The 18,850-nt window shown below is 43.6% G+C and overlaps 1 long non-coding RNA gene across 1 annotated transcript in view; it reads left to right on the forward strand.

The window, feature by feature from the left end:
* Positions 1-1,585: 1,585 nt before the first annotated feature.
* The window catches only part of LOC102975251 (uncharacterized), a 34,028-nt gene continuing 16,763 nt past the window's right edge, over positions 1,586-18,850 (forward strand). Inside the window, exons 1-2 of the long non-coding RNA XR_449352.3 lie at positions 1,586-3,131; positions 4,946-5,111. This is a non-coding gene — a long non-coding RNA (uncharacterized lncRNA). The remainder of the gene's footprint in view (positions 3,132-4,945; positions 5,112-18,850) is intronic.

The following is an 18,850-nucleotide window of genomic DNA, read 5'->3' on the forward strand; positions in this document are numbered from 1 at the left end:
CAGGCAGGGCTCAAAGCTTCATCAGGATGGGGACAATGTCTGTCTTGGTCATTGCTATATTCCCAGCACCCAGCACAGTGTTTATTAGCACATAATCAGAGTTCAATTGATATTAGTCAAATGCATGAATTAGTAAACATAAGTCAAAAAGCATTTCAGCCAAGCCTTGAAGGCTATGCAGCATTTTGCCCATAGAAGAAAGGGGTGTATGTAGAAGTTTCCAAAAATAGAGAATTTGGGTATAGTAATTGCTAAATATGATGTTTAACGGAATCTACTATTTTCCTATGGCTATTAATATAGTTCTTAGGGAAAGCCCTTGAAACAATAAGTCTATTATGTTTCCTCTATTCTTTTTTTTCCATCCTGCAGACCTTCCCCTGCCTTCCTTTTCTGCTTCCTTCCCTTTTCTCTGTTGGAAGAGATAATGCTCTCTGCAGAGAGGACACCACTAGGATCTCTTTCAGGGCAAGCCTAACAGGCAAATCAAATTGTCCAGGAAAACAGTCTGCTTGGGAATGCGCTGAGGTACGGGCAGAGCAGGAAGGATGAGATTTAGCCAAAGAAGGACAGACAGTCTGGATGGTTGGAGCAGCAGGGGAGGAGGAAGAGGGAAGGGCTTCACAGCGAGGGGGAAGGGGCTTGGGGCCACACGGTGAAAGGTCCAGTTGCAGAGTCACAGTGCGCCACGTACTGCTCTGTCTTGGGTCACACAGGTGTTTCCTACTGGGTTCCCATGATGGAGGACAAAGTGTGAGCATTCCTCCTATGAAAGAAAGAGAGACATTTACTGAACAACTGCGATGTGCCAAGCACTGTTGGGTGCTTTTATATGCATGATCCACATACATGTATTTTGAAAGAAGGTGTTATTATCCTCATTTTACAAGTGAAGAAACAGAGGCTTAAAGAAATTTCGTGACTTTCCCAAGATGTTAACTAGGTGAACTCGGGTCTGTCTGACTTCACGGCGGTGGTTTCCAACTTCCCATCTTCCTTTTATAACTCAGTTAATAAAAGCAGAACCTTTTCCAGTCTCCTCCCTTTTACTTCCTGCCTCTTCTCAACACCAGTGGAGACTTCCTCACCAAATGCACCCAATATTTCCTTCCACTAAGCTTAGAGCACCCTGACTTCCTTAGAAACAAGTCAGGATCTTGGTATCACTTTGACATTAAATATATTATTTCAAGCGAGCATACCCCTAAGACTTTGTGATAGTCTTTAACTTTCGTTACTTCTCAGGAATATTTCTAGCAAACATTATTATACTATAAAGATGTGCTTCTTAAAGGGACATAGTTACCCACAGCAGGAGGCTAGGGAATATTACTGATACAAACCCAAGCAGCCAAACCATCTCTTAGTGCTCATAGCCATGATTTATTAGCAAAACAGAGAAAAACAAGAAATACCAGATTCCAGTCCAGGCACTGCCATTTACTAGCTATGTTCCTTTACTTCTTTGGGCCTCAGTTATATTATCTGTAAAATGGGTGAATCATACTTGCTTTGCTTACCTCGCAAAACCGTATTGAGAGATGACCTTGAGTGAAGTAATACATCATAAGTCAGCAAATGAAAGACAAAGGAAGGGTGTTAGCTTTAAATCCTTTATGGAACAAAGGGAACAAAAATAACACATGATATTTTATTTTTATTTCCTGGCGGTTAGTCAGTTTAGGTAAAAGAAACCCAAATTCAATCTAGTTTATGCCAAAAAGAGAACTTTATTTGCTCAGATAGGTCAAGGGCAGCAGTGGGGCCAGCCTCAGAAATGGCTAGATGTGGGTCTCCGGTCCTGCCAGGATTCCTCTCTGACTCACTGCATATCTGCCTCATTCTCTTCTGCTCTTTGTGAGCATCCTACACGTGCTGGGTGCCACAACTGCCCAAGCTCCGGGCTTGCCTTCCAACTTTTGTAGAGTCTTTTTTAATTCATGAAATATAACATATACTTAAAAGTATATACTGTGTATAGGTACAGTTTAGGCTTCCATTTTTCTCAGCTGGTTGTCAGAGAGGGAAGAGAGTTTTTTCCTACAGTGTGAGGTAGAAAAATCCCAGGGAAGCCCTGTGATTGGCCTGGGTGGGTCATGTGCCTGCCTTGGACAAATCACTGTGGCCAAGCATGGATATTACCGTTGACCCACCTCAGGTCTCCAGCCCACCTCATGTGGCCAAGGGGCAGAGGAAGCACAGACATGGCCACACTCACTTGTATTCACAAAAATGGAATTTAAGCAATGAAAGATATGAAAAGGGGATATTTCTGCAGGCTCCTGGTTTCTCTAGGATGCTCTAGCTCTGGGAGCACAGGTCTGCTTAGAGGTATAAGGGGGAATTTTGCACTTATTGCTCTCGGGATATCTTGCCTCTCCTTGCTTAATGTAAGTTTGGCTCAGTGTAATGTATAGAATAAGCACCTACTTGCTTCATGAAACTTAGTATAGAGAATGGAGTGAAATGAACTGGCTCACGAATGAACTCTGGCTGGTGCTCGTACAAATCCCAGCATAGCTGGGAAGGCAGAAATTGAGTATATATCTGTGCTGCAGAAGAGAAGTCCAGAGCACCCAGCAGCACATAACAGACCAAAGGATGTACTGACATCAGCTCCGCTTAGTGTCATGGTTGGGAGGAAGGCCTTCTACGTAGACGGACTAGCATGTGTAACAGTTCCGGCGTTAGAACGCATACACCGGAGGAAGTAAAAGAGGGCCAGCGTGCCTTGATATAGAGAGCTAGGGGAGAACGGCTCAAGATGAGGGAGGTAGGGGGCAGATCAGGCATCCTGAGAAATACTAAATTCTAGGCTCACAGTTCTTTCTCTCCATCTTTAGCCAGGTTTGGCCTGTGATCATTCCAGGAGGCCTGTGGCCCAACTCCTAAACCTGACCCATCCTGTCATGGCATCCCCTTTAAGAGCAAAATGAGCAGTGGAGGAGCCTTAGCAGCTGGGAAATAGTGGCAGGGCTATTTCCCCCTTTCAAAAGAGCTAGGCTCTGCTGCTCATAATACTTATTATTAATGGTAATCATCACACTGGACACCTCTATTGCCATGGAACAAGCTGATCTTCAAATCTGCCAGGAGCAAGAATTACTCCTCCCAGCTCCCCTATGAAAAAGGTAAATATGGGGCTTCCCGGGTGGCGCAGTGGTTGGGAGTCCGCCTGCCGACGCAGGGGACACGGGTTCGTGCCCCGGTCCGGAAAGGTCCCACATGCCGCGGAGCGGCTGGGCCCGTGAGCCATGGCCGCTGAGCCTTCGCGTCCGGAGCCTGTGCTCCGCAACGGGAGAGGCCGCAACAGTGAGAGGCCCGCGTACCGCAAAAAAAAAAAAAAAAAAAAAAAAAAATATGGGTCTGAACACGGAATAAGAAGCCATAAAGTCCTGAAAATCAGACTCCTTCTCTGTGGCCTCACCAGAAAACCCCTTTTGGCTCCCGACTCTAAAAAAGGGAAGGCAGACAGGGGTAGAGAGGAACTTGTGGCCTCACAGGTGTGCTGAGAAATTTAATTAGAATGTGGGAGGTGTGCTTTCATGAGGGAAAGGGCTGCTGAGCCCTGCTCTTCCAGACTTCAAATTCCCCTTTAGGCAGAAAGAACTTCAGGATCAGGCAGCAAGGATGAAGGAAGGAGATGGGGACAGCAAACATTTCCCATGAGATGGCACTTGTCTGGCTTAAAGAAGGCCAAGCCAGGTCCAACTACTTGGCTTTCTAGGGCTTGGTGCTGCTGGGACAGGGAGGACCAAACCCTAATGGCATTCAGGTCCTACCTCCTGGGCTGCCGTGCTCTCTGGAACCATGGCCTGTTAGGTCTTTGGTGGCTCAGAAAACCTTGCTAAGGCTTGCCGGGGTTTTGCTTGGGCTCAAATATGACCTGTAGTTTGGTTCTCTGCCCTCACCCTCCCACCCTTCCATCCTCCCTCAAACGCATTTATTCAGCATTCACTGTGTTATAGGTCCTGCATGAGGCAGTAGGGATGTAACAATGGAGAAACATGGCCTCCAACCTCCTGGGTTGGCAGGGAAATGGAAGCATAAGTAGATGATACCAACTCAGGGTGGTACGCTCTGGGAGGGAAGTGCAGGGGATTGTGGGAGCCCAGAGGTAGGGTGACCTCCTAGGCCAGAGGGACCACGAATGCTCTCTAGAGGGGCTCAGTCAGCCTGCCCAAGCTTATCCCATCGAGCCCTCTAGAAAGGAAGCCTTTCCCAACCACCCCAGCCCACGTGCAGCCCAGGCCTCCTCTCCTGGAAGCCTAGAGCCCTGAAGGCCTCTGCTCTCAAAATCCTACTGCACTTCAACCGACTCTCGTGTTTTGGGACCTCTCTTTAGGACATCATGAAGTTTTATGCTCTGAAGGAGAGGATGAATAGCAATAGCCACAATCCCTCATGTTTATATGGCGTTTTTGCAGTTTACAAAGCACATTCGCAGCCACCACCTCATCCTAGGTTACCAAGCTGGAACTCGGGTTCAGCGAGTCTGAGAGACGGGTCAAGTATCCCAGCCCCTCGCACCCGCCTGTGTGCCTCTCAGTGCTGTGCTTTCTCTCCTTCCCGCTGCAGGTGGACAAGCAGGGAGCATTAGCAGCTAGGGCATCCCTGTGATTTATCTGCCGAGACTTCCCATGTGTGGTCCCTTTTAATTTTCACACGAGTCCCGTGAGGGCGGCATCATCTGCCCCCTTGTATAGATGAGGGAACCAAAGCTCCAAGAGGTCAAGTCATTGACCAGCATCCCACAGCACATCAGGAACGAAGCTGGGATTTCTCCTTAACTCCCAGCCTCTTCTCTCCTGGCTACACCATGCTACTTGGTATTTATATTGGTATTCATCTCTCAATGCCAGGAGTATAGTAGGAGCTTAGGAAAGGTTCAGTGTTCTGATTTATTAATTTGTGTTCTCTTTCTGTATCATCTTCTTGTTCTCAGGTCGGGCGTGCAGAGGTGAGGGGAGAGAGTTTTGTCCCTGGTGTCCTGACCCCCCCCGGCACTAACGAAACACCAGTCCCTGAATGGACACCTGTTCTTTTTTGCCACCTGGAATGTGTCCAGGGAGGAATAGGATATGAAGATGTGGGAAAGCTGACTGCCCAAGGTGGATGTTTCCTTCCTGTCCCCTCCTCTCCAGTCCTGAATGTCACTGGGGGCAGCTGCCCAACAACCAGGAATAACTCTGCCCACCAGAACATCCTCTCCCTTGGCCAGAGCTAAGGACACGCTGTCCGTTTCTCGTGGGCCCCGTTTTCCCAGCCTCCTTGCAGATCAGCCCTCTTGGATCCATTTCATGACTTCATGGCTTTCTTTCTTATACAGTGGAATCTTCTGGCTGTCTTCACTTGATGATCATCTGCTGAGCCAGGCACCCATGGGTCTCTGGGAGTGTAGAGTTGAACACAGCCTCTGCCCTTGGGGCATTCCCAGGCTGGGGGGACCTTGAACGCTCCACCCAGGGTGAAACAGGTGGATGGAAGGAAGTGCGGGGGCTTGCACGTTCGTGGAGGAGGAGCACCTGAGCAGGCAGGGAAGACTCTGGGGGGAGTGGTCCTTGGGCTCGGGCTTAAAGGATGCACAGGGACTTTCCAGGCAGAGAGATAGAAGGAGGAAATTAGACGAAGAGGGATGCTTATCCATTCCTTGGTCTGTGTTCCCTTGATAAACTGCACAGATGTGTAAAGTCCGTGGACAGTCCCTGGATATGGGAACAGCTCGCGTGCCATGCTGTGTGTGTGTGGCTTCCTTCCTCATTCGTGAGGACCTCTGTCATCCCTGAATAGTGTCGTGGTCTCCAGCTCCCTTCTCATCTTTGAGCATTGACCCTGAACTTGTTCCATGTGATGCCATTCTTCATAAAGTAGCAGCTAGCACGGCGCTTAAGAACAGTCTTCAGGGTTTCACCAGCCCTAATTATGAAGCACAGCTTTGCCACTTACTAGCTAGGAGAGCTAGGCAAGTTTCTCTGAGCCTTAGTGTCTCTATATGTAAAACAAGAAGGTCATAATGCCCCAACCATCTGTTGGGAGGTTTAAATCGGATCGTGGATGTAAAGAGCTTGACATGGAGCCTGACACATGACAAGCGAGCAGTAATCATAGCCTACGGGGATATGCACAGTGTGGGACCCAGCACTGAATACAGGTTGATCTGGGGGAGCCTAGCAGGAGCTGGATTGTTGCCCCCTGGCTCGACACTGGACTTCTCACATAGTGGGTCATGGTGGCCCTTTTGGCAGGTACATCGCCTGCTGACTCACACCAGTTTGCCCGGTCCCTGGAAGGCTTAAGCCTCATTCTCAAGGGTTGCACTGCTAACTGACATTTCCCCAACCATTTGCTGGAGCCATTGGTGTTAAGAAGTCTTGTCCAGCGCCTGACATTTAGGCTTGTGAAATTCTACTCTGACAGGGGTACATTTAGCCCATCTATCAAGCCTGTCTGGAATCTTCGTTCTGCCACCTAACACTTGCTAGCCTGTTTCCTAGCAGGATTTCCTCCCTGCCCTATGCATCCAACAGACTATGGCTAGAGAAGCTTTTTGAAAGTGCTGTTTTCTTCATATTCCGCTCCTGTTCAAAATCCTTCCATGACTGCAAAATGGATAGAGCTTAACCTCCTTAGCCTGCTACACAAGACTCTTCGTGAGCTAACACCAACTTACTTTTTGAACACTTTTATTCTATTTTTCCTGCCCAAACAGGGATGATAATCATTCCTATATTATAGGATTTTTGTGAGGATTAAGTGAGTTCATAGTGGAAAAGCACTTAGAACAGGGCTTTCAAGAATAGTGAGGGGTCTGCGATCTTCCGTCGTTTGCAAAGTAACAGGTTAACCTGACACAAATCCATGGCTGCTAGGTCAGAGACAAGGATTTTATTACTCACAGCAATAGCAGTAGTCAGAGTATTAGTGTTTTCTTTTTGCTTTCTTTTTTTTAATTGAAGCATAGTTGACTTACAATATTATATTACTGTCAGGTGTGCAGCATAGTGATTTGATATTTTTATAGACTGCATACCATACAAAATTATTATAACATTATTGACTATATTCTCTGTGCTGTATATTAAAGCCCTGTGACTTATTTATTTTATAACTGGAAGTTTGTACCTCTTAATCCCCTTCACCTATTTCGCCCATCCTCCCACCCCCTCCTCTCTGATAGTTTGTTCTCCATATCTGAGTCTGTTTGTGTGGGGTTTTTTCCTATAAATTTATTTATTTATTTATTTTTGGCTGCGTTGGGTCTTCGTTGCTGCGCACAGGCTTTCCCTAGCTGTGGCGAGCGGGGGCTACTCTTCGTTGCGGTGCGCGGGCTTCTCATTGCGGTGGCTTCTTCTCGTTGTGGAGCACAGGCTCTAGGAGCTCGGGCTTCAGTAGTTGTGGCTCACGGGCTTAGCTGCTCTGCGGCATGACGGATCTTCCTGGACCAGGGGTCGAACCCGTGTCCCCTGCATTGGCAGGCGGATTCTTAACCACTGTGCCACCAGGGAAGTCCTGTTTTGTTTTTTTAGATTCCACATGTAAGTGAAAACATGTGGTGTTTGTCTTTCTCTGACTTATTTCACTAAACATAATACCCTCTAGGTCCATCCATGTTGTCACAAGTAGCAGGATTTCATTCTGTTTTATGGCTGAGTAATATTCCATTGCATATATATACCACATCTTCTTTATCCGTTCATCTATTGATGGACACTTAGGTTGCTTCCATATCTTGGCTGTTATAAATAATGCTGCAATAAACATTGAGGTGTATATATCTTTTCCAATTAGTGTTTTCATTTTCTTGTGTAAATACCCAAGAGTGGAATTGCTGGATCATATGGTAGTTCTCTTTTTAATTTTTTGAGGAACCACCATACTGTCTTCCACAGTGGCTGCATCAACTTACATTCTGACCAACAGTGCACGAGGGTCACTTTTCTCCACATCCTTGCCAACACTTGTTATTTCTTGTCTTTTTGATGATAGCCATTCTGACTGGTGTGATGTGATATCTCATTGTGGTTTCGGTTTGCATTTCCCTGATGATTAGTGATGTTGAGCATCTTTTCATGTGTCTGTTGGACATGTGTTTTTGTGTCTTCTTTAGAAAAATGCCTATTCTGGTCCTCTGTCCATTTTTAATTAGTTTGTTTATTATTTTTAAAAAATTTATTATTTACTTATTTTTGGCCGCGTTGGGTCTTCGTTGCTGTGCGCGGGCTTTCTCTAGTTGCGGTGAGCAGGGGCTACCCTTCATTGCGGTGCGCAGGCTTCTCATTGTGGTGGCTTCTCTTGTTGTGGAGCATGGGCTCTAGGTGCACAAGCTTCAGTAGTTGTGGCATGCAGGCTCAGTAGTTGTGGCGCATGGGCTTCGTTGCTCCATGGCATGTGGGATCTTCCTAGACCAGGGCTCGAACCCATGTCCCCTGCATTGGCAGGTGGTTTCTAGACCACTGCGCCACCAGGGAAGACCCTGTTTATATTTTTAGTACTGAGTTGTATGAGTTCTTTAAAATTTGGTTATTAACCCCTTATCAGACATATCATTTGCAAATATCTTCTCCCATTCAGTAGGTTGCTTTTTTGTTTTGTTGATGGTTTCCTTTGCTGTGCAAAAGCTTTTTAGTTTGACGTGGTCCCATTTTAAAATTTTTGTTTTTGTTTCCCTTGACTGAAGAGACAGATCCAAAAAATTATTTTTAAGACCAATTTCAAAGAGTGTACTGCCTGTGTTTTCTTCTAAGAGTTTTATGGTTTCAAGTCTTACGTTTAAGTCTTTAATTCATTTTGAGTTCATTTTTGTATATGGTGTGAGAAAATGGTTTGGTTTCATTCTTTTATATGTAGTTGTCCAGTTTTCCCAACACCACTTATTGAGGAGACTCTCTTTTCCACATTGTATATTCTTGCTTCATTTGCAACTGGCCATATGCACATGAGTTTATTTCTGGGTTCTTTATTCTGTTCCATTGATCTGAGTGTCTGTTTTTGTGCCAGTGCCATACTGTTTTGATTGCTGTAGCTTTGTAGCATAGTGTGAAGTCAGGGAGCTTGATACTTCCAGCTTTGTTTTTCTTTCTCAAGATTGCTTTGGCTATTTGGGGTCTTTTGTGGTTCCATTCAAATTTTAGGATTATTTGTTCCAGATCTGTGAAAAAATGTCATGGGTATTTTGATAGGGATTACACTGAATCTGTAGATTGCTTTGGGTGTGACCATTTTAACAATACTAATTCTTTCAATCCATGAATACAGAATATATTTCCATTTATTTGTGTTCCTTCAATTTCTTTCATCAATGTCATAGTTTTCAGAGTGCAAGACTTTCACCTCCGTGATTAAATTTATTCCTAGGTATTTTATTCTTTTTGATGTGATTGTAAATGGGATTGTTTTTCATGATTTCTCATTGCCATAGTTCATTATCAGTGTATAGAAATGCAACAGATTTCTGTATATTAATTTTGTGTCCTGCAACTTTACTGAGTTCATTTATTAGTTTTTAATATTTTTAACATTCTGGAGTCTTTAGGGTTTTCTCTACATAGTATCATGTCATCTTCAAATAGTGACAGTTTTACTTCTTCTCCTCCAATTTTGATGCCTTTTTATTTCTTCTCTTGTCTAATTGCTGTGGCTAGGGCTTCCAAAACTATGTTGAATAAAAGTGGTGAGAGTGGGCATCCTTGTCTGGTTCCTGATCTTAGAGAAAAGCTTTCATCTTTTCACCATTGAGTGTAATATTAGCTGTGGGATTGTCATAAATGGCTTTTATTATGTCAAAGTATGTTCCCTCTATACTAAATTTGATGAGAGTTTTTGTAATGAATGGATCCTGAACTTTGTCAAATGCTTTTTCTGCGTTTATTGAGATGATCATGTGATTTTTATCCTTTGTTTTGTTAATGTGGTGTATCACATTGATTGATTTGTAGATATTGAACCATCTTTGCATCCCTGAAATAAATCCCACTTGACCATGATGTATGATCCTTTTAATGTATTGTTGAATTTGGTTTGCTAATATTTTGTGGAGGATTTTCGCATCTATGTTCATAGGGATATTGGCCTATAATTTTCTTTTTTGTAATGTCTTTGTCTGGTTTTGGTATCAGGGTAATGTTGGCCTCCTAGAATGAGTTTGGAAGTGTTCCTTCCTCTTCAGTTTTTTAGAATAGTTTGAGAAGAATGGGATTAAATTTTCTTTAAATGTTTGGTAGAATTCCCCTGTGAGGCCATGTGGTCCTGGACTTTTGTTTGTTCACAGTTTTTTGATGACTGATTCGGTTGCATTACTAGTAATTGGTCGTTTCAAATTTTCTATTCTTTCTGATTCAGTCTTGGAATATTGTATCTTTCAAGGAATATATCCATTTCTTCAAGGTTCTCCAATTTGTTGCATGTAATTGTTCATAGTACTCTCTTATGATTGTTTATATTTCTGTGAGTATCGGTGTTTTCTTATGCCCATTCCCTGAGCTTCAATTCCCATGGGATGATGTGAAGAGGTGCCAGATGACACCTGACATTTGTGGGTTGCATTATGGAGAGGATCCCTGAGTTCAAAGAACCTGAATCATTTTTAGTGGGTTGTAGGTGAACCCTCCCTCTGCTGTAGAGTGGGACACTATCTCTGTCTTCCAAGTCTGTTCTTATACAGACATCCTTGAAAAGACGGTTTGGAACAAAGGCAGTCAGTGCCTCTGCTCACAAGTCATGTAGAAATGTGAAAGACCCATGGAGCATTGTCTCCCAACAAGGGCCAGGTGTGTTGTAAGTGCCGTGTAGATATCAGCCATGATGAGGATGATGGTGATGGTGTGTGTGCTTTGTTTCAGTGTGGTAGGTCTTCTCATTGACCTTTTAATATGACTTCTGCCCTTGGTGCCTTTGGTTATGCAGTTCCTCATATCTCCCTACCCTCCTATCCTGGCTAAATACTCTGTATCCAGTTTGAACATCTCCAGTAAATCTTTCCTGACCACTCCAATTCTACTGGAGCTCTCCTCTCTAAAGTCTGACAGTGTCATTTGTCCCATGCTCTCAGCACTTAGCAAATACTAAGTGCTCAAGATCTTTACACAGCTCTTTTCTCCACTTGGTACTCCTACTTATCTCTCTTCAGATTAACTCCACTTCATTCATTATTCATCTGCTTAGATTATATTTCCTTCAGAAAGCATTCTTGATCTCTCCTGTACCCAGCCAGTATTAGGGACCTCCATTTGCTCCTATGGCATCAACAGTGACCTCTAAATGACACTTCTTGCCTGGCTTCCCCTTGAGACTTGGAAGTTCTGGAGGACCCTTCTATGCCTAGCACCCACTGTAGTGTCTGGAACATAGAGACATTCAATTAACATTAACAAATGAATGAATAATTGCATGAATGTATGAATACCCATATCACATATTCATGCAAACTTAACAAAACAAGTCTAACCATGTTGGAAGCTCCTGGAATGTGTCCAGTGGTCACAGACACATCAGTAGGTGTTTAATATCTGTGGATTGATTGTGAGACATGAGACATGTAATTGTCATTATACTCCCTTTCAGATGTGTTGATTTCATCTTGCTTTAAAGGATATCTGTGAGGCCAAGTGGACTTCTATTTGAGAAAATAAAACACATATTATCAAAAGTATTATTCATTCTGACTTTATATGAGGGGAAATTCTAGTAAGCCTCCTCAAAGCATTTAAAACCATAAACTTCATGTTCCTTTAACTTAGTAAATATCAAACTCATTTCATCCTTAATAGTTTACAAAATCAACACTAATTTAAACTAATGTTCTGTTTATAGCATTCGTGGCAAGTTTCAAATTGCAAGTGCATTTTTACACAATTTTACAAAATTGCTTTTGAAGGTTGATATTGGAAAGAATGACAGAATAGTCACCATGAAACCTGGAGCTGAGTTAGAGGCTAGCTCCATTTTCCATAATGTGATAAAATTATACAAAGAATGGAAAACTTGGGAACTCAAACCAAAAGATGTGGACCCTCAGGATACTTGGGGAGGCAGAGATCACAGTGATTAAAAACCAGCCCTCTGGGGGCAAATGAGCCTGCCTTTGAATCCTGCTTCTCTTAATGACTGAGCCTCAGTTTCTTCATTTGTAGAAGCAGGAAACTATGGCACACCTCACAGGATTGTCATGAGAATTAAATGAGGTAACACGTGCTTGAAAAAAAAACTTTGCACCGCATGTGGTACATACTAAGCTCTTAACAGATGTTAGCTGTTATTATTATTACTAATACTTCAGTCAGAAAGACCTGGATTTGTAGCCCCTGGATTTTGTATCCCAGGCAGTAACAGCCACATGCTGGGCATCTCAAACTGAGGGACATGAGGAGTTACTTAACTTTCCTAAGACTTAGTTTCCTCATCTGTAAAGTGGAGACGATAATAATACCTGTATTCTAGGGTTGATGCGATGATAAATTGGCAGACGACATGTAATGTGCTTAAGAAATGTGTGGCGTATGGTAAGCACTCAGTAACTATTAAGTAGAAGAAGAGTGATGATAATAATTAGAATTCCCTGAATCTCTTTTTTTTTTTCATTTGTAAATCTGGTGTTGCTACATGGTTGTAAAAACTGGAAATGATATTTACAAAGCACTTAACCCAATGGCTGGTACATATTAAGTAGGTACTCAAGAGATGGAAGCTATTGTTTCTGGTCCCTCTTCCTGCCTTTGCCTGGTTTCCAGCTCTGGATCAATGGAGGCAGCAATTTAGGTTTTGGGGGGCTTCTCTGACAGCACTGGGTGGGGGTGAGGGCACCGACTGGAAACCGCAACCTGGAAGTGAACTTCCCTAATCAGCACTGCAGGATTCCGACAGCTGGTTCTACTTTGGAATCAATTGGAACCTCCTGGGCCCCTTGCTCTTTCTCTGCAAGGAGTAAATGCCATTCCACAGCTAAGATTTAGAAATTTGCCACGCCGTATCAGAAACAGATCCAGCCTCCAACAAGGTCAAGGTTCTCCAGGCCGAGGCCCCAGCTCTGGAGCCTCTGCAGCCTTCCCGGTGGCCTTGGAGGCTCAGGCTCTGGCCTGAGATCAAGGCTGCCTGAGGTACTGCCAACAAGCACTATACTGTCGCTGGCCGTTAGGAACCACCACCCAAACTCCAAACTGCCCAGATTTCCATTTCAAAGAGTGAGTCAAGTTCCAATGTGGAGAGCCTGTTAAACAACAGTTTTTAGGATATGAGTGTTAGAGTGCAAGAATGCATTTGATTTGGAAAGGAATTGCTTCCTAAATGCCTGCCTTATAATTTCTTCCATCTGTCCGCATTTCTGGGGGGCCCTTGAGAGCTTCTGGGCCTCCAGAGCGGCCAGCGCTGGCCCTGGGTGCTGTAGGTACCAGAGGATGTCAGTGAATGGCCGTTGTCACCACTGCCTGAGGCTTGATGAGTCATCAGGCGAATGAGCAGCAGGCTGAGTGGAATCCTAACTCTGAGTTTACCAGCTGTGTGACCTCAGGGAAATCCCTTGCCTTCTCTGAGCTTTCGTTTCCTGATTTGAAGAACAGAGGGCAAGGCTATATGCTCTTGCAACTCCCTTGCAGCACTTTGATTTTCAGATCCCATCTGATCACAGATGCTATAATTGCTCAAAGGACGAAAAATAGTAGCTGCCATTAATTGAGTCATGTTAAGTACTTTAATATATTGATGAATGAATTGAATGAATGAATGCAAAGATCTATTATCTCTTTTGGAAAAGAGAGTGAAAAGGGAGATAAAGTGGTGTTTTGAACACCCATTATGTATTAGACATATGTATTAGACATATTCTAGATGACCTAAAACCTAAAATGACCTAAAACCTCCTGTTTTGTCCTCTTTTCAAATCGGTAGGTATTATTATCACAATTTATAGATGCTTAAAGGGGTTAAGTAACTTGCCACGTAAGTAGTACAGCCAAGGATTTCAACCCAGTTTAGCTACTTGGAAAAGGTATATGGATCTGTCTTCCTCCTGAATTTTGAGCCCCCCTCCTACTTGTTGCTGATAAGCAGGAAGTGCTCAGGCCCAAAGAAGTCCTGAGTCAAGACTGGTTAAATGGATGAGGCAGGTCTCAGTGATCCTCTTGGAGAGGAGCAGGCTCTGCCCAGGATGTACAGTGGGTGGAGGAGGTGGGACCTGGTAGAGCCCAAGCTCCTGAGTCCCCTGGCCTTGGGGTAGCCCCCTACCAGGCACCTCTTACAGACTACCCCATGCTTCTAGAGAAGCTTCATGAGAAGTGGGAAGAAGTGGCAGAAAAACAGAAAGGAAGAGAGGAGGAGAAGGAAACAGGGGACAGAATACTGGGCCCAGCTGGACTGGGGCCAGGAATTCTGGGACACATCCTTTCCCCTTGATCAGGGCACCCTATACCCTCCTGTTTCGTATACCTGTGTGGGTGGGCAAACCTGGCGCCAGCCTCCAAAGACTCCTGGGAGGAGGCCTCAGGCTCATTTTATAAACTGGGAGATGGATACCCACATGCCCTCATTCCCTCACTCCCCCTTCCCCTTCCCCCACTCCCCCTTCCCCTTCCCCCAGCCTTTTCCACCACCCCCCAACCCCGAAAGTTGTGCTGCTAGTCCTAGGGAATATGTCCCGGTGAGACCAGCAGGACAGAGAACCCAGGATTCCTTGCTTCCCCTCAAGAGACTTTCCTGACTGTAAGCATCTGAAATTTGGTTAGTCATGCTTTCATTTTTTTCAACAAATAATTTCCATGCTCCTATTTTGATCCTGGCACTTCTAGACACTAGCTATAAAATAGTGAACAAAATGGAATCTATTACTGCCCTTGTGGCTCTTACGGCCTAATTGGAGGCTGCAGTGGAGGTGGGGGGCATGTTAGTTTCCTGTGGCTGTATAACAAATAGCCCAAAACAGGATGTCTTAAAATAACAGAAATTTTTATTCTCTCACAGTTCTGGAGGCCAGAAGTCTGAAATAAGATGTTGGTGAAGTTGGTTCCTTCTGTAGACCCTGAAGGGTAATCGGTTCCAGGCCCCTCTCTTACCTTATGGCGGCTACTGGCAATCCTCCATATTCCTTGGCTTGCAGACACATCACTCCAAGCTCTTCCTCCATCTACACATTACCTTCTCCTCTATGCGTCTTCTCTCCTTCTCTTTTCTTATTAGGTCATTTGTCACTGGATTTAGGGCCTATTCTGATCCAGGATGATCTCATTTCAAGATCCTTGTCTATATATACAAAGACTCTTTTCTAAATGAGGTCATATTTACCAGGTCCAGGGTGGACCATCTGTTGGGATTGCCCCATGCAGTCCACTGCAGGGGGCAAGAATAAAATGAAATCAACAAACAATTATATAATTGCACATGGTGGTGAGTGGTGAGATAGGAAAAGAAACCTGGAAAGTTGTGGAATGGAGATATAGTCTACCTGTTGGATACTTAACTTCTCTGAACTTCACATTCTTTATCTGGAAAAATGAGAATATTAATGCCTAACTCACAAAGTTGATGTCAGGATTCAATGGCTTGAGGGTTACATATGTAGTTGTTGATTGAACAAATGATGAAAGTCCCTGGCTAATAGTTGTGTATAGGACTTCTTCTTCCACTGGCTTCAAATGTTCCTCTTCCTCCACATTCATTCATTCAATATTTTAAAAAAAATTTTTTTTCTTTCTTCTTTTCTTTCCTTCTTTCATTTTTTTTTTTTTTGGCTGCATAGGGTCTTAGTTGTGGCACGCAGAATCTTCGTTACGGCGTGTGGGCCTCTCTCTACTTGTGGCATGCACGTGCAGGTTCTCTCTCTCTAGTTGTGGTGTGCGGGTATTCTCTCTCTAGTGGCGTGTGGGCCCCAGAGTGCATGGGCTCTGTAGTTTGCAGCATGTGGGCTCTCTCGTTGAGGCGCGCGGGCTCAGTAGTTGTGGCGCGTAGGCTCGGTCTCCCGGCGGCATGTGGGATCTTAGTCCCCCGACCAGGGATCAAACCCGAGTCTTCTGCATTGGAAGGTGGATTCTTTAGTACTGGACCACCAGGGAAGTCCCCATTCAATATGTTTAGAGCCCCTATTCTGTACTAGACTTTTTTCCCTAGGCCCTGGAGATACTACAGGAAGCAAAATAGACAAAAATTTGGTTCCCTTATTGAGCTTACGTTTTTGTCATTGTGATGGTTAACTTTATTGGTTAACTTGACTGGGCCACAGGATGCCCAGCTATTTGGTCAAACATTCTGGGTTTGTCTGTGAGGGTGTTTTTGGATGAGGTTCACATTTAAATCAGCAGAATGTGTAAAGCAGATTGCTCTCCCTAATGTGGGTGGGCCTCATCCCATCAGGTGAAGGCCCAAATAGAACAAAAAGGCTGACCCTCCCACTAGTAAGAGAGACTTCTTCCTACTTGATGGTCTTTGAACTGAGACATGGGCTTTTTTCCTGCTTTATGACTCAAACTGAAACCTGAGCTCTTCCTGGGTCTCCAGCCTACCAGCTTTCAGACTGGAACTTACACCACCAACTCTCCTCATTCACAAGCCTCTGGACTCAGACTAGGACTACACCATTAGCTCTCCTGGGTCCCAGCTTGTTGACTGCAGATCTTGTGGCTTGTCAGCCTCCATAATCATGTGAGCCAATTCCTTATAATCAAGCTCTTTCTCTCTCTGCTTCTGTTTCTCTAGAGAACCCTACAATCACCATAATTTCCTTTGTAATTGTCCAGCACCTTCTTCATCTTTCATCTCTTTTTATCCACCAAACAACATTGTGAAGTAGGCAGAGCAAAGGTTGTGAAAACCCCCATTTTACAGAGGAGGACACTGAGACCTAGGGAAGATTCTCCTTAACTGCTATGTGCCAGGGCCAATCTCACCACAAGAGAAACATTCTCGTGTCCCTGCAGCCAGAGGATGTGTGGGAAACTGAATGAAAAGGTTGTGCTCAAGTCAGTTTTTCTAAACCTCTTTAACAAGGGAGTAGCATTTTGATTCTGATTATGGTTCTCATTTTTCTTTTTGTGGCCAGGGTGGAAAACTATTACTCTCCTCTTTGATTTTTAATATAGCATTGGTCATCAATTAGAAACCTCTTAAGATTCCCTCAGGGAGAGACTGCTAAAATGTGGGCTAGGCAAGTCTTGTGAAATAATATACATGCAAGATCTTTCAGAAAAGCTTCAAGTGGACTTTAAAAAACAGTCTGGATGAGTCATGGAGACTCAGGTTTACAATGATTTTAGAATTTATCAGTTCCAGTCAATGCTAAAGAATGCTAAGGCCCAGAGAGGTCAACTGGCTTCCCAAAGTCCACAGTTTAAAAGGAGTATATTGACTTTATTGCTCAGATGTCTGGACTTCCCATCCAGTGCTTTGTTCGTTATTTGTTGCTTATTTACTGAATGCAGACACCGTCCCTGCTCCTGCCACCTGCTCTTAGGGTCTTTTCATGTCAACCCTGTGGAGTGGGAATAAAATGGTGGAAAAAGGATATTCACATGTTTAAAATGCAGGTTAGCACACGTGATCCTTCATTTGTAAGCAAAATATTTTGGAGTCAGGCAGACCTGGGTATCAAGCCCAGCTCTGTTGCTTGCTAGCTGTGGAAACCTGGGTAAATGACAACATCTCAGACCTGTTTCCTCATCTGCTAATTAGATCTAGTAACAGTATTTATCACTTTAATTTTCAGTCTTTTTTTTTTTTGCATTCTTTTTATTTTATTTTATTTATTTTTTTATACAGCAGGTTCTTATTGGTCATCAATTTTATACACATCAGTGTATACATGTCAATCCCAATCGCCCAATTCATCACACCACCATCCCCATCCCTCCGCGGCTTTCCCCCCTTGGTGTCCATACGTTTGTTCTCTACATCTGTGTCTCAACTTCTTAGACTCTTTTTGAATTATGGTTTTCTCTGGGTATATGACCAGTAGTGGGATTGCTGGATCATATGGTAATTCTATTTTTAGTTTTTTAAGGAACCTCCATACTGTTCTCCATAGTGGCTGTATCAATTTACATTCCCACCAACAGTGCAAGAGGGTTGCCTTTTCTCCACACCCTCTCCAGCATTTGTTGTTTGTAGATTTTCTGATGATGCCCATTCTAACTGGTGTGAGATGATACCTCATTGTACTTTTGATTTGCATTTCTCTTATAATTAGTGATGTCGAGCAGCTTTTCATGTGCTTCTTGGCCATCTGTATGTCTTCTTTGGAGAAATGTCTATTTAGGTCTTCTGCCCATTTTTGGATTGGGTTGTTTTTTTTCAATATTGAGCTGCATGAGCTGTTTATATATTTTGGAGATTAAACCTTTGTCCGTTGATTAGTTTGCAAATATTTTCTCCCATTCTGAGGGTTGTCTTTTAGTGATGTCGAGCAGCTTTTCATGTGCTTCTTGGCCATCTGTATGTCTTCTTTGGAGAAATGTCTATTTAGGTCTTCTGCCCATTTTTGGATTGGGTTGTTTTTTTTCAATATTGAGCTGCATGAGCTGTTTATATATTTTGGAGATTAATCCTTTGTCCATTGATTCTTTTGCAAATATTTTCTCGCATTCTGAGGGTTGTCTTTTCATCTTGTTTATGGTTTCCTTTGCTGTGTAAAAGCTTGTAAGTTTCATTAGGTCCTATTTGTTTATTTTTGTTTTTATTTCCATAATCTAGGAGGTGGGTCAAAAAAGATGTTGCTGTGATTTATGTCAAAGTGTGTTCCTCCTATGTTTTCCTCTAAGAGTTTTATAGTGTCCGGTCTTACATTTAGGTCTCTAATCCATTTTGAGTTTATTTCTGTGTATGGTGTTAGGGAGTGTTCTAATTTCATTCTTTTACATGTAGCTGTCCAGTTTTCCCA

This window comes from Physeter macrocephalus, chromosome 4 (genome assembly GCF_002837175.3).
Source record: "Physeter macrocephalus isolate SW-GA chromosome 4, ASM283717v5, whole genome shotgun sequence".
In the NCBI taxonomy this organism is placed as follows: Eukaryota; Metazoa; Chordata; class Mammalia; order Artiodactyla; family Physeteridae; genus Physeter; species Physeter macrocephalus.